Below are 21,189 nucleotides of genomic sequence, written 5' to 3' on the forward strand. Positions count from 1 at the left end.
CGTCCACAGACCCGCGTGGTGGACCCTGGGTAACAGTGCTAAATATTGGACAGATTATGCTTTTCATTTGTGAAAGATGTTGAAACTGGAATATGGTAGTCTTTATTTCCAGAGTATTTGATTCACGGTCACGGCCGTTGACTCTAACAATGCGTTAGTTCCAAAACCTTGAGTGTCAGTGTTAGGCTCTTCCCCAAGAAAGTTCTGTTATTTATAGGTAATTGGGCATGTGGTTTATACTAGAAATGTGTTAGTATAGCTAAAATAGGTAGTAGGGATGATGGGTTATATAAGTAGATATGTTTACAAAAACAAAATCATTATTCAGAGTAAATGGAAAAACTCAGGCATAGGAAAATTTGTTTATTTAGTATAAAATTTTCAATGTATATTTAACAGTAGATATTTTTTTCAGTGTCTTTTCAACATATATAAATTTGTCTTTCTAATTCCTACATTCCTTGCAACATACTCATATAACATCTTCATAACGTATCCTCTGGGAGCGGAGTTGGCACACCCCTTTCCCCCGAGCTCCCCTCTGCGGCGCTGGCGCGCGTGCGACCACCCCCTTCCTGAGAAGCAGCGACATCCCTTCCGCGAACGAGCCTCCACACACACTCCTCGTCGCAGAGTCTCAGTTCTGATTTTTCACGGAACGCTCGAGCAGAGAGTGGCCTCGTTTGCGTTCCCAGCTGGGACACCGCGTCTGCCTCGGTCCCCTCACCGCGTCCGTCCGTCTAGAGGACGCTAGCGGCAGGAGAATGCCAGCAGCTGGGCGAGCTCTTCATCGATGGCGTCCTTCTTTCTTTTTTCAGTAGGGATACGTCGTGATCTGCTGCGGAGTTTGTTTGAAAAGTGAGGTGGGGGGAGGCAACTAAGCACCTTTCTCTTCTCCAGATGGGCTGCAAGCATCCTTCTGCATTTGCTCTTGGTTGCTCGTTCAGCGTTTCCTACAGAGGTCAGCAGGAGGTCATGCACAAGAGTGTTGGCAGTCTGTCTAGGTGCCTTACAGAGGCCGTCCCTGTCCACTGGACTTCAAACGCAAATAAAAACAGAAGGAGTGAAGCCAAAACCAATGCGCAAAATGAAACAACCAGAACTTTTTTAACAGCATCTGGTGTTACAAAATTTATCGTGCAGATCAATTTTTACTGTTCACTCCTGGCTTTTATTTCCCTTTCTTTCTATGTACAGATTCATCATTTAGTTTATAAAGTGTGTTTTGAAGTGAGCCATCTTGTTTTGATCACAGTACATGGAAAAGGTAGACCAAGTTGTATAACCTCGCCAAAGATATTGGTCTCTCGGTATAAAAACCAGACTTTATTTTACCAACTCTTCACAAAAATCAGAACAGCAATGCTAAGACTACCCACAGATATGCAGTGAAGATATACCTCTAATGCTCGCTGCTGAATAAAATTAAATACAGCTTTCATCATGAGAAATGATCCAGGTGAAAGTTTCCCAGAAATAAAGACAGGTTATATGCATGGATGAAAAAAAGAACACATGGATTTGCTGATGAGCCGTCCCGCAGATAATTACATTTTTCACACAACTAGATGCCCAGGGAGAGAGTAAGATGCATCCCTCATGGTTTACCGTTAGTTTTAATGAAAGGACAGACTGGTATAACCTGGATTCCAACTTGTTGCCAGCTGATTTTAGCTGCAATTTTCGATGATGATTTGAAACTCTGTAACAGGAAATGGTGAAAACCCCAGACAAGTCACTATATCAGATGTTCATAACCTGTCTTGTTGGCGTTTGCAGATTCTCAGGGATTTTTATTTTAAACTACTAGGTTTTTTGTTTTGTTTTGTTTTGTCATTCAAAAAAGGAAGCCAAGTAAATTATTATCTCATTTTAACATAGAAATTGTTTAGTCGCTATAGGTAAAATAACAAAACTCATGATAACATTAACTAGTATTTATTGATTACTCACTATATGTCGGGCACTGGGCTAAGCACTTCGTTTCTATTATATTCTTCAAAGAACTGTAGGGACTTTGTGGTTTCATTTTATTATCCTCATTTAATGGGTGAAGAGAATAAGAAGCTCATCCAGGGCACAAGCTAAACTCTCAGGCGTGGGGATTCCCTTCCGCTCCACTAAGGTGTTGGCTGGCGGAAGGATGCTGAGAATAGTCCTCCTCCCCCTTAGGACACAAATAGAACCCAGAGCACAAGGGAAATGAGAGCCGGTGAGAAAGAACTGAGCCACAGCAGAGCCAGCTGTTGGGCACCCGCTTCTCTGACGAGTGACTTCCAGATTTTCTGGTCATGATCCATAGCGTAAAACACAATTTATGTTATGACCCACCACACACACACACACACACACACACACACACACACACACACACACACACACACACACACACACACACTCTTACACTTACGTACACACAAACTTCCTATATTACTGAAACCAGGTTTATGAAGCCACATTTATCCTTACTCAGATTATGCTTTGATAACATTTTATTAGATTGTATCTCATTTTAAAAAATGTCTATCGTGCCTCACTTAATTGAACTTCATGATGTAATGACCGTAACTTTAAAAAAATGCCAACTTCAGAGGGCTTTGTATCTATGTCTGCTATGAAAAGGACATTAGATAATAGCGGTCTTTCCAAGTGTTGATGCTTTGTTTTCCTGCCGGAAGGATTGAAGTATCTAGAATCTTGTGAATATATTTTTAATTATTTTAGGGGGTAAAGTAAGAGAATTGACTGTACCGATTATACCCGGCGCCCGAGATTTTGTGCTAGGGAGCAAATGCCTCTCCCCCAAGCATGGCCCACATTTTCTGTTAGTTTTCATGTCTAGGGCTGCACAGTCACAAATGGATGTCAGAAGGTTGATCTCTGTGGCACAGGAATCGGTGTTTCCCCGCAGTTCACCCGCCGCTACCTCCAGCGTCGCTTTCTGGTCCTGGTTAGTACGAAACATACTGCGTCTCATTCTTTCAAGTTCAAAATACTTGCTCTAAAAAGAAATGGGTATCGTGCCCCAAATCTCTCCTCTAATAAGCACTTCTGGAGTATTGAATTCTATCATGATCATTACATAACATATTTTTTTCATTTTCCCAAAGCTGTTTTCAGTTTAAACTCATCGCCTTATCATATAACTGTTACAGCGTTTGTATAATCTAACCTAGGAATACAGCACGTTTATAGTGATTTTTATACTTTTCATATTGTATTCTTTTATTTTTTTACATTTTTCCTCAGAGGCATTTTTTTTCCATTTATCTACATTAATTATAGCATACTTTACTTAGAAATATCACCAATCACCACATAGAATTATGGGATATTGGAAGTAGAAGTATATTTAAAACGTATTAATCGTAATCCTCTGTTTTTAAAAATGAAAGAACTAAATGTGAGGATCTGTTAGGACCATCTTCCACTGCAATATTACAAGACCCTCTTTTCCCATTGACACGTGTGGTCATTGTGCTTTTCAAGTGTTCAGTTCAGTGATATTTAATGAATTCACAGAGTTTTGCAACTCTCATCACCATCCGTTTTCAGAGGATTTTCATCATCCCAAAACAGAAGCCCAATTCTTATTAGCAGTCACTCCCTGCTCCCTGCCTCTCCAGCCCCTGGCAGCTCTAATCTAATTTCTGTCTGCCAGTCACCTGTTCTTGTCCAGAGCCACGCCACCCTGACCGTGCCCAATCTCGGAAGCTCAGCAGGGTCGGGCCTGGTTAGTACTTGGATGGGAGACTACCTAGGAAGACCAGGTGCTATTAGGTGTTTGAAGAAAAAGAAATCTTTACCTGTTCTGGATATTGCACATAAGTGAAGTCATCCGAGATGCGTCTCTCTGTGACTGGCGCCTTACACGCAGCGTGGTTTCAAGGTTCACTCGTATCGTAGCACGTGTCAGCACGTCATTCCTTTCTATCGCGTGGTCACTCGTTCTTTATCTGCTCCGTCGACGGACACCTGAGTTGTGTCCGCTTTTCAGCTCTCATGAATAATGCTGCTGCGAACACGCGTGGACACGCTTTCGCGTGGACACAGTTTCGGTTCCCTAGGGAGAGCGTGCCGCGGAGTGGAGCAGCACTGCGCCTCACCTCGAGGCCCCGCCCGACCGTTTCCCGGCGTGGCCGCCCCGTTTCATAACCCCACAGCTCGCCCCCCCTTCCGGGGCCTCTGGGTTTCACACGGAAGCGTGGGATCGGGTGTTGATCCGCCTTCCATATAAGTGAATCGTGCAGTCGGAAGTTATTTACTCTCCCATCCCCACGTCCGAGAAGCGCGGTCACTCTAGCACGGCCTTCGGAAGTCTGACCTAGGGTTCTTTCATTTCCTCTCACTCCCCCACTGTTCGGAGTTCTGAACGTTCTCTGCCGCTGTCTTAATCTTAGTATTGTAACCTCGGTGCAGCACGGACCCGCATGGAGCCCTTCCTGTGGAGGCTTCGCTTATTCCTAAATCCCTCAGTTGCACCAAAGAGACAACATGAGTCCCTGTGAGAGGTAAACGCTGAGGCGCTGGCCCCTGCCCTGTCCCCACATGGCTCATGCATTGCCAGCCGTAAGTACAGACATTAAAGTGATTCATGGGCCTCACTTCCGTTTCAAAGCGCAAATAACAAAAGGGAAGTGAAGGAATAGATGGTGGAAATTATCAATCTCCTCTTCTTAACTGTTAGTATTTAGGTAATTACTTGGAATAACAGCAAGGAGAGAAAGAATCACTAAACGTTCAAGTGATAGGTCTACTTCAATATTTTAAAAGACCAATACTTTTCACAGATGCTTTCTGTTCTAGCGTTTTTTTTTTTTAATTGAAGTTCATGGCATACTACGATATACAGAAAAGAAAGGTATTAAACCTTTCTCACCCACACATTCCCTAGAATTTTTGTGGTTTTTCAGTCATTCAAGTAATAAGGTTCTATCATTTCCAGTAGTGATTTTACAGTTTGGTGCTTCTGTAGGGTACAGTTATTATTTTTGTCTGGTATTCACTTGGACTGCATAGTAATATAATCAATTTCATTTTGTTTCTTTACCTGTGTTTGTAGTAAAGATCACATATTTGCACTCTATATATTCCTCCCTTTAGCTTATGTGTAGTTGTGATTTTCTTTCTTTCCTTTCCTCACGTATCTCAAGTTTCCCTCTGATGTTAGTTTTAAGATTTGAGAAGCAAAGAGTAAAATAGAAAGAAAATAAGTAGTGCTGCCTCCCCACAGCGTGGGAAGGTGTCCGGGAGGCAGGGCCAGGGGAGGAACTGTCAGGCGGGGCGGGGTAGCAGACCGTGGTGGGGTCCAGGCCGTCCCACGGAGCTGCCAGGGTGCTGGGAAGGGAGTTCCACGTTCTGAGAGATGTTTCTTGGAGGTGCTTTGTGGGATTAGATAAGAGGAGAAGTTTCGATCATAAGTTTATAAAATACCCGAGGTGGTCAAGAAAGAAAATTATCCAGTTGTACACGCTCCGTGTTTGTTTGCTCTTTGACTTTCACTTTATTTGTCTCCAAGCATCGACTGTGGTGCTGCCCAAGCATTTAGAGATTTCGAGGACAAACTGGCGTGTTTAACACTGAAAACCATGCAATATTAAATGGAGGGACCTGTCGCCTCTTTATCACATTTAGGATTTACGCATTGAAATCACTTGCAGTGAGACTAGATTCCACAAAAATCATAGGTCTAATTTTGAAGGATGTGCAGAGCATCCCTAGGACATGGCTGAAAGCAAACCCCCGCCGTTTCGCATTCTGTCTGTATATCCTAGGCGAGTGGTGCTCACAAAGGGTTCCAGCTCCCTGAGCAGGTGTGTCCATGTCCAGCATTAGAGTGACTTCTCAGACGGCCATCAGTATCTGTGGGCTCAGTGTCCCACCCAGCTGGACCTGGACGCGCTGTGTCGCGATCCATGAGCTTCATGGTCTGCAGAGCATGTGGAAAGTATTTCATAGTTTCTGTTAGTAACAAACTATTTTCACTTTCTCCAATGACCAATTGCCCGAAATTGGGATTTTTACACCTGTTATGACGGAACCTGATGAAAAATTCATCTGTAGACCACAGCTGTGTTTTGAGAGTGTTATAAGCCCTTTTGGCCAAGAGGTGATTATTACTCTGCAAGGACCAAGCAGAGAGAGAGTCATTCACTTGGGGTGGAAACAGAAATCCTGGTTTTCAAATGTTTCAAAAGTTTAAGAAGATTGAAATTCTAAAAAGCCATTTAAAACTATTTAAAAATATGTTGTTTCAATATATTATGAGAGTGTTGGAAAACTGCTAAGCTAAAACATTCAAAGAGAAAAAAATCTCCCTTTTTGTTAGTATTCAGTATCTGTTGACGCCAGAGACTGCGAGCATCGCATTGCGCGGGCAGAGCAAGGACCAGGGACGGCACCGCCCACGGGGACCAGGGGGCGGGGCTTATGAGGGCAGGTGTGCGGTTGCGCATGCGCGGTCCCCACTCCCTGCATGTGCTTGAAACCTTTGTAATTATTCTCACCTGGCATAGTTGTTAGTGCCTGGGGATCTGCCATGGACCACAGCTGCCCTCCTGCAAAATCTACCAGAGGAGCGTAATCATCTGACTTTTGAAAAGTTGCTGACAAGGAACAAAAACATTAAAAAATCAAATTCAATACTAAAACTAAACAAGAGCTTTTTGGGAACAGGTGGAAAACATTAAGTCACAAATAAATTCTGTGGCAGTGAAAGAGGCTGGTGCCTCTGCTTCTCGAGGGCTGTCGACGGCTGCGTCAGAACGGGATCCATGTGAATACTTGTCACCAGAAAGCAGGACCCAACTGGTGACTGTTAATAAGTTTTCTCATAAAGTCAAGGTCTGAATTTCATGAATTGTGGCCATCAGCTTTTCACATATTGAGAACAAGAGTATTCTTAATGTCTGAAGTATAACAAGATAAAATGGACAGATACTCTGAGAAATAATCATAACGCAGCAACGTTGTGTTCACTGAGTCAACATTTATTTGAGCAACATTTATCGTAGTGCTTAATTTTAGGTATAGGAATGTGATACTGTCTGTTGAGATTGTATTCCTATAAGAAATACAAGATTTAGAATAAAATGTTTATAGAAGTTAAAAAAACAATTTTGTAATGATAATTTTTTTAGGACCAGAATATGAAGTTGCTCTTTAGATTGTAATTGTCTTAGAATCATGGCAAATCAAAAAAAAAAAATTCTTCAAGAATGTCAGACTTATTCAAATTATTTTTTACAACAACCTATAAACAAAGAAACAAAGCACATCATTCTTTAAAGAAGGTTACAGGAGGTTTTTTTAGAGCATAAATAACAAAGAAAGAAAGAACCATTTCCTACATATGTTCAAAATAGCTAAGTAATACCAAATGTTCTGTAAATATTCCTTGAATAACAAACTAGCACAAGATCTAAGAGTTAAAAATAGAATTTAAGGTAAAAAATAATATATGCTAATTAATCTTCATAAAACAAATGTCGGAGGCGCCGATGCCAAACCTGCAGAAGCAGCACCAGCTGCCGTCGAGGGTTGTGCCCTAGATCCAGCCCCACTGGTGGCGTCGGAAAGAACCAGAGCACGTGGAGCCAGAATGGCCCGGCCTTGCTGGGGGGACCCAGGCCTGGCCCCCTCATCTAGCTGCTGTCACTCTGCACAGCCATGCCCCTCCCGCTGCAAAGCTCAGTCCCTTGAGGCTGCACTGAACCCCATTCAACCCCTAAACCTTACTCAGCTCCCCCAGCCCAGCCGGGCGGCGCCGCCTGCTCAAAATTTCAGGTTCGACTGTGAAGAACCAGAGTGAAAACACCGCCCACAGACCCCAGCCCATCCCCCCAACAGGAGCCGGAGTGGGAACCAGGTGCAGGTGCGCCAGGCTGCGTCTGTGGCCAGGGGACTTACCGCGTGGCAGCAGCTGTGAGTGCTGCCACACTGAGAACCACGGGCACGACCGTCGTTGGGGAACGTGCGTCACGGCGGTGGCCACCTGGCGGGTGCCTCGGGCTGCCGCACCACGTCACGTCGCCACGTCAGGCCACGTCCATCGTTGGCAGGTGTGCTTTCCAGTGGCAGCGGCAGCTGCCTTGTTACTGCTGCATCTCGGCTCTGGCGCCAGGTTGTCCTTACGGACACTGCATCCGCTCCCCGGAGCCCGTCTTCCCGCAGCGGAAATGGAGTGGGGGCCCACACGTGGCGAGGGCTGCTCACGGTGCCCGGGGCGGCTCAGCTCTCTCCGTCACTCCTGGTCATTCTGCTTCCGCGTCAGTTGAATGGTTTTTGTTCACTTTCCTAAAGCAAAGGAGGAGAATACGGTTATTTAGATGCTGAGTGGTAATTACCTTTCTCACTATAAATTAATAAATTATTTTTGTTAGGAGAGGTGTCCAAATTTGGTTTCCTGAGCAGCTCAGGACAAGTCGGCCATCATCAAATACAGGCTCCATGGTGTTCAGGTCGTCGCTGGGCCTATGACATTCAATGCAAGATAGCGGAGGACCAGGCCCCAATTATGAGACCTGATGGTCTCCTTCTCTCTATTAATATCATGCTCACAGGCTCCATTTCCATGAAATTGCTTTGAAACTAATTGGGAGAAAAATGCATCTGTTTACATATAATTTATCTGGTAAACGGAAAGTAGAATTTCCATATCGGCAATGTAGAGTCATAGGCATTTTCGAAACAGAAGTAGCCTCGTGACAAAATGGCTCTGTCCTGGTATTCGCTGACGTGGTCCTGTGTTGTCTCCGTCCAGTACTATAACAGATTACTGTTCTTAAAAAATAATGTCACCATTATAAAAATGTTCCCTATTTAACTCATCCCTCAATTTTTAAAAAGACACAATTTTATACTTTGAGGGATATTGGACACATGTTTCTTTGTACTTAGTAATTTCTTATCGATTAAAACATGATTTGCAATAGCTATAAATACATGTTTTAGGGTACACTTAACTTTCCCCAAAAAAGAAAATGTGAAAGTAAATTGCTAATTTTAACCATTTTCCCTACAATTCTGGAGGGAGCTATTGAGATTAGGCAGGGACGATAAGCATCCTTGTGACTTTCTTTATTACGACTATTAAGATGCTCAGCTGCTGTTAAACTGAATCAAATTGCCTTTCGATAGTCTTTTAATGGAAAAGCCACAGGTGGCCAGGCAATTCCATTGCAGAGTTAGACTTTTTACCCTTCAGCAGAATCTGAGGGATAATGTAGCCCATATTCTATCCTGAGCTCTAGAGACGAAAATGCAGCTAAGTAACAGGCAGAATGCATTATTTTAGTTGAAGGAAAACCAAAATCCCTATCATTAAGAGCCGTGTTGGTAAGTTCTTTTAGCTCTTAGAAATGATTTAAGTGAATGCAAATCTCAAGTAAAAGACCAAACAAACAAATAAAATATACACATAAATGATAAGATTCAGAAATATTGTAGGAAATGAATCTTCGGAGAAAAACGGCTGAAATCTCACAAGTAGGCAGGAGATTGGATGTCACAGGAGAGAAAAGGGGCCCTGGTCCCAAAGTCAGGACACCGTTACTGTGACAGCTTACCAGCCCTTTGACAAATTCCTCCCTCCAGGAGCCTCACGAACTCATCACAAAATAAAATGACGAGCGTTCATTATGAGAGTTAAATGTGCTAGTAAGAATGGAAGCGCTTTACACACCAAATGATGCCATCTATCCAGATGACAATTCCCTTTGATGTCCGAAGACGGTTTCTCTCCCTCAGCACGCCCGAGGGCTCCCCTGCGGCGGTCCCGCTCCGGCTGCCGCATGTGATGATGCACTCGCCCGTGCGCTGGCAAAGACAGCGGTTAGGGAGCGAGACCCGAGCCATGCTGTGGGCTCCCTCCTGCCCCCACCCCCAAACAGCGCTGAAGTCAGCCTCGCATTGCCTGGAATTTTTACAATTAGTACTATTATTTTACATTTATACTATGATACTCCTCATTCGGGGTTACGAGATTGTCTCTGAAAGATACGCCTTTGTTTTCCTCTCCCTCCTCCAGCCACTCAGTGCTAAAGCCACTGCGTGGGGCCGAGCAACCAAGTGTGAGTTTCCTCTCGCTGTCCTGGCAAATCCCCTCCCACGCCGTGGCTCAGAACCACACGGTTCCTTACCTTGCGGTTCCGGAACACAGACGTGTAAGGTGGCTGTCGCCGGGCCCACAGCAGGGCGTCAGCAGGACTGCGTTCCTTTCCCACAGCTCTAAGGGGAAATCCACGCCTTCGTCGTTCCGGCTTCGAGGGGCTGCCCGCGCTCCTGTCTCGGGGTCCCGTCCGCCATCGTACCCCGCCGTGCCGGGCCGGGCGCGTCTCCCGCTGCCATCTCTTTGGTTCTCTCTTCTGCCTTCCGCTCGTGCCTGGAGGGAGCCGCGTGGCTGGGCTGCATTCCCCAGGAGGCCAAGGTCACCTCCCCTGGGCGCGTCCCCGGGCTATTACCGATTACAGAGATCGGCCTCGACGTCTTTGGGGAGCCTCGTCTTTGGGGTTCCACCTGCCACCACAGGGCACTGTGCCAGCAGGGCACAGGGGGGTGTGTTGGTGGCCCCCCAGACAAGAGGCACCCAGAGTGTAGGAACCCAGGCGGGGCGAGGGGCCGGTCCCACGATGGGTGGAGAGGGTGTGCGCGTGTGCAGCCGGCTGGCACGCAGCAGCCTGAGGGGGGCCCCCACGGGGCAGCCCTCCCTGTGACTGCTCTGTGGGCTCAGGAGGAGTCCCATACCCCGCCTCCCCACACACGACCCACGTGGGGGGTCCGCGCTCGCGGGGAGGGGACAACGGGGCCCTGAGGGGGCGTCCCAGCAGGGTGGCCGGTCACCCCTGGAAGGACACCTCCTCCAGGATCAGGAGCATCCTCTCGGGACTTGTTTGTCACCAAACTTAGGAGGGTGGCAGTCGTGTTCCCGTGACTCAGCGCCCCAGGTACAGCCCCGAGCTGCTCGGCTGTAACCACGTGGCAGCTGGGGTGCCCCCTGCCGTAGCCCCCTGCCCCTCCCGAACTGCGGCTTCCAGTTATGCAGCTGTCTGACTGAATTTAATATTAGAAATAACGAGTTCAGTGACAAACTGTCTTTGTGAGGGTGACCACAGCCCTGCTGATCTGACGTGCTGGGCAGAGCCCGTGTCCAGGGTCTTCTCAGCGTCGGCCACGATCCCACGAGACCCGTCTCCATGTAGAGCAAGTGCGGAAACTCCCGCAGCTCTCCTGAACCTTTCCCCGACAGTCTTGTCCCTGGCGAAACGAGACCTTCCCCAGATAATCTCGGCGGAGCTAGTCCCCGTGGGATCCTGCCGCGTTGCCTCGGCCCCGCTGGCTTTGCACCTACCTGGACTCTTTCCGTTCTCCCCGCGTGGCTCTCTGATCTTTCGTCTTCTCTGGGAGAGTCCCACCAGGTGGGTGAAATGATCTGCTCTGAACCCCCTGGCATGTTGGTCCCAGCGAGAGTGTTTTAAGTTGAGATTTCGGGAGCCCTGACGACTGTTAGAAGTGGTGTCCACAGAATGGTACACGTGCATCTGTGCTGTTACCTAGAGAATTAGTCGCAGCCCTAATCGGATTGTCACAAGGCCAACATCCTGACAGAGGCGGAGACTGACCATTCCGTGAAGCCGGACCCCACTGCTCCGCGCCCTCTGATGCTTCCTGCCCCCCCCCCCGAAACACACACACACACACACACACACACACACACACACACACGGCCCTCGCACCTCACTCCGGCCTGTCGTGCGGCCTGCACGTGGCCCTCGCTTTCCCGGGGATGCGTAGGCAACCGGAAGGACCGCTGCTGGTCAGCCGGAACCTGCGTGGGGAGGGTCCGTGCGGGACGCTCACAGAGCAGCGCACGGTGCTTGATAAGTCAGGGCAGGTCACGGGCCGTGGACTGAACACGTTGTGGGAAGAGGCACCGTCGTGGTTGTGATGTGAACGGTCACACAATCCTGCTAAGATCAGAGGTGGCTCTCAGATACACGTTCACGAGTGCGCAGCCACAGTGCTCAACGCACAAGTGTCAGGTTGACGGAGCTGGGGCAGTGAGGGGGGGGGAGAGGAGGCTCGGTCGCTCAGGAAAGACGGGGCTGCCGCCACCGAGCTCACCGCCAAACCGAGCCTGTGAGCTCAGCATTCTGCTGTTTGGTGAAGCATCCTCCCGATCATGTGCGCGATTCTAATTAACTTTCCATGCAATTTTTAGAATGTAACAAACTGAGGAAAGATTGTATGTATGCTGGAAGTTTGCTTATTTATTCCTTCGGCGACTGTAAAGACAGCCGCTGCATTTCCCCAGCAGAAGCTATTATCAGCAGTCTGTCATCATAACCCACGCGACACCCAGCCAAAGGGCCCCTGTTTACTTCGCGGTGAAAACAAGAAAATCATGACTAGCTCATTAATATATCCGGCACCGATCCGTTACCTCGTCCTCGGGAAACCAGTTATCAATATCGGCCTCCGCCGTGACAAAATCTGAGGTCCAAATTTATTTCCTCTATACCGAAGCAACATAATGAATCTCATACCTTACCCAGACAAACGCCTCAGTGTCACCAGAACAAGAGTTTGAACAAACGCTCTACATGTTCAGTGTTTCCTGTGGGTGAGAAACTTTGATCGCGTGAACTTTCTAGATGAGGCGCGGAGTCGCGTTGCCGTGAGCGAGGGCTGTGCTTGCGGCGCTCCGTCCAGCTGCACCAAGGCCGTGAGCGCGACCTCCCCGCGCGTCACCCAGGGTCAGACCCTGGACGCCGCCGTGAGAGGCAAAGTCGGGGTCTCGGCAGCCTTTTAAGGGGAACTTGGTATTCAATTTGTGATATTCAGGGCAGAATTTAACTTTTGGTGTTTTTATCCTCTCCCTAGTCAGCAAAATAAATGCCACGCGGTCGATTTATGAAAGACTTAGGAAACCCTTTAAGTGGCATCGCGTAGTCTCTCTAAATAATAAATGAACTTGAGTGAGGACTGAATTTAGAGGGCAGATTTTGCGTCAGTTCTGAGGCTGTAATTCTACAGTTGGCAGAGAAAAAAAAGATCAATTCTGCTACTACAGACAGCATCTGCCCAGAGGTCCTGAGTCACTGTGCTACGGTGACTGTTTCCAAGACTCAGCTTTGCCGAACATCTGCTTTACACGACCACATTGTAAGGGGAAGGATCTAAGAGGCAGAAAACACACAAAATCCCCAGGGGGGAGCATTGTCCTCATCATCTCTCACACAGACCAGCAGCTGACTGTGGCCTGCACCTGCTGGTCACGTGAGGGCAGCCGCTGGTCCGGGTCGAGGATGCGCACGCCGAGGGCCCCCTGTCTTGCTATGGAGGGGAAGAGAGAGGAACCTGCCGAGCAAATGCCGGCCGTGGGCGCAGTGGGGGTGCTACGCTGGGCCGCCTGCCAAGGAGGGGGGAAGGCGTGCGGGTCTCACCCGAAGTCAGGGGACTTGCCCCCTCTGTGGGGGCTGTGCGGTTTTCCGGAAAAGTGGGGCGCACGTCATGCGCGCTGAGTGATAACATGGAAGCCCGCTCTGTGAGCCCGATAGACTAAGCGGGCCTCACGGCTTCCCCTATCTGCCACCGAAGAACCCTGCCCGAGTTGTCACCGCAACTACGCTCCCTCTGGTTCAAAGTTTTTGAGTCACCTGTACTGAAAAGTCCAGTGTATTTTGTAAGTCCAAGATTTTTCACTGAGCAGAACGATCTTATTTTAATGATCTGAGACAGATACAGCCACTAGAGATTCAGAGGAACATTCTAGTATGTATTTACTTCACATGCTGTTAGGAATAAAGTTATGTCTAAATGCTAACATCCTAATTGCAACACAGTCATATCAAGGGTGGGGTGATAACCCCCAAAAGCGAAAGAATAAAGAATCATAGAACTGCAGAATGTTTAAGCCGAAGACGGTTTGGTGGTCTTCGGTTTTAGACCCAACATGTTACAGAAGACGGAAGGGTGCTGGCCAAGGCCCCGGCTGCCCCCATCACTGATGTCCCCTCCAATGCTGCAACGTCCCCATGAGTACGCAGACGTATTCTGGAGTCGTCTTCTTATTTGAAATAAGAAGAAAAAAAACCCCCGCTCCCTTCCTCTCCCTGTGCACCACCACGCTCCTCTGCGACCTTCACAGCGACACCTCTGGAGAGGGTCGTCCGCGGAGATCGTCACGGCGTCCTGGTCTCCACGTGTCTCCTCTGCGCTCTGCACTGACCGCGTCCCCTAGCACGCGGCCGAGGCCACCCTGGCCACCTCCACAACCACCTAGTTTTTATCTTCGTCTGTGATTCGCGCAGGAGCAAAAGGCGTGTGCGTGAAGGACCGTTTCGTCACCGAGCCGCACTGCTCCTAAGGCCCCCGTTGGCTCCCCGTTGGCCAGTGTGTCCCGTCTCTGCCGCGAAGGCCCTGGGCAGTGTCGCGCCCCCGCGCGCAGCCTCCGTGCCTGGCCCCCTGCTCCCGCGGGACCACGTTTTCCACCTTCGACATCTGCTAGGCCACGAATCTCGAAATTTATTTTCAAACACCACATCCACAGATGCAAAAACCACCTGGGCTTTTATGTCCAAGTTCACACAAGTAAGACTGTGCCTCGTGTCAGTGAAAATAAGGGGCCTAATTTTAGCCAATCAAACCTAAGTGACGACTAAATGTGGGATTGAGGCCGAAGGAGTTGAACTCTCGACGCAGAGCGTTCACGCTTTTTCTGCTTTTCACGGACGCGGCGCACTGGCCGAAGGGCTCATCTCTAAGTCCTCGCACGGAGCAGCCACGCGCCCGACTCGGGGCCCCGCGCGTACCCCCTCGGTAGAGCTGGCATTTGTCGCCCGCAGGTCTTAGCATCTCAGAGGGGCCGACGGCAACATTTTCCCTTGTTCACCCTCCGAGTCGCGAAGCCAGGTTTCAGTAGGAAGAGAAAATTTGCTACTTACCCTTGAAAGGTGTCTCTTCCACGTGTGAAAACACTGAGGTGAAAAACGTCACATGGTTCACGTTTCCTCGAGCCTGTGCGATCTGCAGGGGTGTGAGACTCTGTCAGTCAGACGATTCCAGCCGGGGAGAGGAGAAGCACCTCCTGCCTGGTGTGTCGCCTGGTGCTGCCCTGTCATTTAAAAGGCACACACTGAAGACTTCATTCTGTCCTTTATGGCATAAAATTACTAAATTGCCCTTTATGTAGAAAACAAAAATTATGCTAGAACTCTCAATTTGTGATAAAAAAAAGGGGGGGGGGAATCTTGTATGACAGTTAATTGCTTAGAGCACTTTAAATTAATTTTTTATGCAATCCAGATTAACTTCTGAAAAATGAGAACCTATACACATACTCTTTTCAGCCAAGAATTTTCCTACATATCCAAATGACGTCAGTCTATAACTCACTCAACTTCCAGAGTAAGGCACACGCTCACGTGACCTAACGCGGGTGCCTACCTGCCACCTGCTCCACATTAATGCACAACTCCTCACGTCATTCCTGGAGCTCTTCCAACAGTTACGGGTCACGGTGACCACACGTCATCCCACTGGCAGGGCTCTGGCTTGCAGTGACGAGTGACGCTTGTGGGCTCACGCTGCCATGACTTCAGGCCTCGGCTCCTCCTGCACCCTAGAGTAGAGGGCATCTGGTCTGGAGGATGCATGATAGGTAACTGTCACCTGGATGGCGGAGACACTCGACCAGACAATTAAGTATTCTGAAATCCAGGAAGTTTATGTAGGTGAGGGTAATTACTCATACAAATAAACTGAGAATGAAAAGCCTCCAGGAGTGGAACCCAGCCAGGATCCCATCGAATAAAAATAAATCGAGTTGAATTTTAAATGTTTGGAGGTTTAAAAAAATCATTTATATTAAACTTTCCTGCAGTCTGAGATCTCGCTGTAATGATGTCTGTAAAAGCAACGGCGACCTGCGATTGCATCGCAGACTCTTCGCCATGAAGAACCTGGGTGTCTGAAACACTAAGAAAAGTTCTCCTAATGAGAACTGTCAGTGTTTTTCTTGAGTTGCATTAGGCACTTTGGTTGTAGTATAAATATTTGTTTTGTGTTACTAGTGTACTCTGGAGGAACTTGACTTTTAATCAGACAAGTAACTTGAAAATACAGAGCCCACTTGAAAACGTAATACCTGCACATCAGTAGCATTCCATCGTTATCTGCGCCGTCATGACCACGTGAGCAGGAAGGCAGGCCAGCACCAGCATCCCCGAGACGTACAGATGCCGAAGGCTCAAGCTAAAAAAGTGAAAGCTGAAACTCTCAAATTCTGTGATTCCCATTATATCAGTAAGGTTTTAAAACCTCCTAAGGAAGTGGATTAGAGTATGAAGCTAGAGTTTTGCTGTAAACGACACAGAGAACCTACAGAGTTGAGAAGTGCCCGTGTCAACAACCCTGTGAAGAGACGTTGCCTGACTTGCAAGCCAAGCAGTTAGCCTCCAGTCACATGCGCGCCAGCAGAAGACAGGAGACTCCCGGGCCAGAGACAAAGGGAAGTTTGCTGAAAAGGTAAGGAGTACCTGGAGTATCATCACTTTCACAGCGGTTTTCTGAGCTCCATTTCCCGCAAGGCAACGCGCCATGGACGACGGACACGCAGTAGGTGCAGAAGAGATCTCCCAGCTTAGGAAGCCCCGATCACATACGAAGGGCTGAAAGCACCTGCTCAGCCTTTTCCCCAGACGCAGGTAGTATCTTTGTGTTACTAGACAATAAGTATACTTTCCCTTTGCTCTCGGAAGGAAATACTATAATTTCCAAGACCGCGTTTATGCCAACTTCTTTTAAAATATCATCCAGAATTAAAGGCTGCCGTTGTCCATGCCTATAACGTGCAGAAACGCAAGAGACCCATGGAGAATGCTCTCAACCATAGAGAAGAGGGAAACACACTGTAAAAGCAGTTATGGGCCAGGTGCAGCCAAAGGTGCTTCACGCACATTATTTTATTAAATCTTCAATGTCATGCGAAGTATGCATTATAATGTTTGTTTTATATCAGCTACATTAAGTCATCTTCCAAAGTCACCAATCTGTTAAGTGATACAGTCAGCATTTGAACCTAGACTTATCTCACACTGCCTTCTAAGTTTAAATTTCACTTCAAAGTAAAACCTTTTTAGAGAAAAATATATTATCTCATTTTAAATAAAGTGACCAAAGTTTAAAAAGAAAAAGAGTTACTCATTAAGAGATACTTTCTTAAAATTTATAATTTTTAAATTGCAAAAAAAAAAAATTAGCTGATGTTTCTAGAGGCTTCGACCCCAGGGAAAGGATGAAGCTGCATGACTTAGGCCCGGTCACTGTTTGATTGACAAGGGGCAGCTGGCTGCTGCCTCTCAGGGAAATCCCGAAACCTCAGCACCTTGGACACCGCCCGCGGCATGCCGTATGCAGCTTACGTCACTGTGCCCGTTAACATTGTTCTAGGGAATGGAAATTTCTGGTACTTTCCATTCTTGCACCCCAAAACAGTGAAGTTATCTCTTCTATATCCTATGATGCCTTTGGAATATTTCTTAAATAATTCTACAATGCGTATAAAGGGCAACTGTCAGTAACGTAATTCACCTTTTTAATTTTTATTTTTCAAATGCCTGTAGCACCTGGTCTTCCTAGGTGGTCTCCCATCCAAGTACTAACCAGGCCCGACCCTGCTTAGCTTCAGACGAGATCAGGCGCGTTCAGGGTGGTGTGGCTGTGGACTAATTCACCTTATTTAAAATAACTAGTACTTCCTCCCCGTCAGCACTTCTTGACTCGCGTCTCTTACTTTCCTCCAAGGCACTTACCACCAGCACGTCACGTACTCCGTCTGCTAGCTTGTCCCTCCCATCGTGCAGACCTAAGCTCCATGAAGGCCGGCACCTGCACCGTTTTTCTTCATGCCCACGATCTCCTCCTCGCCTGTGACAGGCCTGTCAGTGGACCCGCGACGAATAGAGTTTGAACCAGTGAATACGGATGGTCCTAGCGCAGTTATTAAATGTCGTGTAAAGCATTTCTTATTTAATTTGCAGTCACATTCCAAATGTCGCCATTAATGTCTCTGCCCCAAGCGGGCTTTGGCTGGTTTAAGAACTCATATTTTATATTTACAACATGTTTATATTTCCATTTGGTGAATTTCCACTAATTATAGGTTAACTGAAGCCATAAATACATCATTTCAAAACTTCTGGAACGAAATAAGCAAGGTCTTTGTTAATTCTTTTATAAAACAATGCCATTGGTTCTTTTTTGTTCTTGAATCTGTTTCAGATTATGAAAAAAAAAATGTGAGAAAGACTATAAGTCCTCAACTTGCAAAAAACAAAACAAAAAAAACGCGCAGAATAGAAAGAGCAGCCCTCCGGCTGTCGCGACACCGACTACTCACGCCCCTCATCCCCGCACCCCACACCCCGCCTCTGTACCCCTAAGCCCCACCGCACCCCCCACCCCGCCCCCCAGCCTCCAGACTGACCTCTCCTCGCCGGGCATTGCTCCGCTGGTGGCCGAGGCGGGTCGCTTAGGTCTGGCCTGTGTGGGGAGGTGGCCGCGTGAGCGGTGATCACGGTCGCCAGTCTGATGGCCCCCCCCCGGGGGGAGCTGCTGGGAGGGGCAGTTTGCGCTGCAGGACGCGTGCTCCTCACGCCCGCCGCCAGCCAGCGAAGCGCAGGGAGTCGGGGCGGCTGGGAGGGGAGCTGCCTCCGACCCGAGAGAGGGACCCCAGCAGGGTGCGCTCCGGCGGCAGAAGCCGCTCACCTTACGGCCTTGGTGACCGCCCACTGCATACCCCACGGGTTCCTGCGCCCTGGCGGGACTTAGGGACGCTGTGGGGTCACAGGTACCGCACACACGTGACACACGCACCCTGGCCTGTCTGGGAGCATGCGCGACGTTGACTTCCCGCCTTCAGGCAGGGCAGGCCTGGCGTGGCCAACCATTTCTTCCTTGCTCATCCTATGGTGGGATGTACAACTTGGATGTTATTAAGAGATGAGAGATCTTTAAAGAGGTTTTTTATGTGTGTGGTTTCTCTAGGCTTAGTCAGCTACCGCTTGTTATAGATGATAGTAAATGCCACTTAATTTAAAACATGAACAGAAAATGCTGTATATAAACTTGCTGCTCAGAGTGTGGCCCATAGACCAGCTGAATTGGCAGAACTGCAGCCCACCCCAGACTGACCGGATTGGAATCTGCATTTTTTCCAAGACCTCCAGCTCTCGCGTAGGCCCGTGAAAACCCTAGAAGAGTCCCCCTGACTCCGCGGCTCGCTCTGACCCCACAGAATCTCCCCGTGGGCATCATAGGTCACAAAGAGCGACGTAAAATGCGTGGGTCGTGCCGTGACAGCGCACACCGAAATGTGTCACCAAGACGGGACGCCGCGCGTCCCCAGAGTGGGTCCTCGGTGAACTTCGCCAGCGTGTCGACAGACTGACATCGTTTCCCGTGGCCGCGCCCACGCCTTCCCCCAGCGGACGGTCTCACACACTCCCATTCGCCCACACCTCCTGCCAAGCTCGACCTCCGCGTACTCTAAAGTGGACCTCTGACTCCTGCCACCCCGATTTTCCCTCACCCGTGTCATCTCTCTCGGGGGATGCCTTCCCAGGAACAAGGTGAGAACACTTGACCACTTACCTGGGCAGGTACGCCTGACGTGGCTCGCGGGTCCTTTCTCTGTTCTCTCCTCGGTCCCCGACGACTCGCTCCTCACTCTTCGCACCTGCAGAGCATCTCTCATCTCCCTCGGACGCGTCGCCCAGCTGACGGGACCGCCCGTCGTTCTCGGCAAGTGAGAACGGCTTTTGTGGTCACGTGACTCGAGAATGCTTTTTCCGTCTCTTCAAATGCTGTCCCTCGTCTTTTCTGCATGACGAACTATTTGTTCTTCAAGACTCAGCTCAAATGCCTTAATAAAAATTAAAAAAAAAAAAACAGTATCAAAGAATTTATTTGCCGAACAGTACAAAGTATTTACCTACCAAACACTTCGGTAGATGAATTGCAATCCACTACGTATCATCACCCTTTGCAATATGACTTAGTAGATTTTCCCATCGAGGAGTAGAGCCCCCGTCCTGACCCCATAACCTAGGCTAGGTTTGACTGGCTTTGCTCAGTAGGAGCAGTGACAGTGACAGTGTGCCAGTCTCACACACGGGAAACTCAGAATATTCGCTGGGAGGGATGCCGGTAATGATGATTAATTACTGATGGCCGGCAGCAGTCGGAACCGGACGAGGAATCTTAGGAGCCGGGGGAAAAGAAGTGAGGAGAAAGCGTGTCAGAAGTGGAGCCCGCCGGCGGGGACCTCGACAGCCTGCAGCCTCCAAGCGGGCGGCCCCCAGGCAGACGCCCAGGTGCCACACGCCCGCCGAAGCCACACGCCACGGCCCGTGCCACCGGCTGTGGCGCCGCTTGGAAGGCCACGACCCGCCCTCCCCGTCTGCCCTGCAGACCAGCGTGAGTGCCTCTCGTCGGACACGGACGGAACGTGGTCGCCCCGGAGTCTGGGAAACGCGATCCCAGGCTCTGTGCCCCTTCGGTGCAGGGAGGGTTTGAAAGATGAGGGTGTGAGTCTCAAGACATAATATTTGGCCCAGTGTCAGCTTTTTTTTTTTTTTGATTAGACAACAGAAAGTTATTGCCTCACGGTTCTGGAGTCTAAAGATCTGGCGTCGAGGTGCTGGCGGGGTGGCTCCCCTCTGCAGACCGTGACAGGGAACCCGGCCGTGCCTCTCGCCTGGAAGCTCCTGGTTTGCTGGTGACCTTTGGTGTCCTTGGCTTGTAGAAGCGGTGCCCCAATCTCTGCCTTTATCGTCACATGGCATCCTCCCCGGGGACAAGTCCGTCTCCAAGTCTCCTCGTTTTATAAGGAGAGCAGTCCTACTGATGAGGGCCCACCCTAACGACCTCGTTTTCACTCGGTCCCATCTGTGAAGACCTCGTCTCCAAATAAACTCACTTTGAAGTCGTGGGTTAAGATTTCAACACACGGATTTGGGAGGGTACAATTCGACCCATTAAGCCGACCTACACTGTGTAACTAATCACTCTAACACTTAGTGCCTTCAAGAAATTATGTCTCGTCTCTCATGGTTTCTGTGAGTCAGAAGTTCGGGAGCAACGTGGCTGGACGGTTTGGGCTTGAGGTTCCGCAGTCCTCTGAAGGCTCGA

The 21,189-nt window shown here is 48.6% G+C and overlaps 1 pseudogene; it reads right to left on the bottom strand.

The window, feature by feature from the left end:
• Positions 1-17,612: 17,612 nt before the first annotated feature.
• LOC118612759 lies at positions 17,613-17,724 on the bottom strand (annotated as a pseudogene).
• Between the last annotated feature and the right edge of the window lie 3,465 nt (positions 17,725-21,189).

Source organism: Rousettus aegyptiacus, unplaced genomic scaffold, assembly GCF_014176215.1.
Source record: "Rousettus aegyptiacus isolate mRouAeg1 unplaced genomic scaffold, mRouAeg1.p scaffold_m13_p_16, whole genome shotgun sequence".
Lineage (NCBI taxonomy): Eukaryota > Metazoa > Chordata > Mammalia > Chiroptera > Pteropodidae > Rousettus > Rousettus aegyptiacus.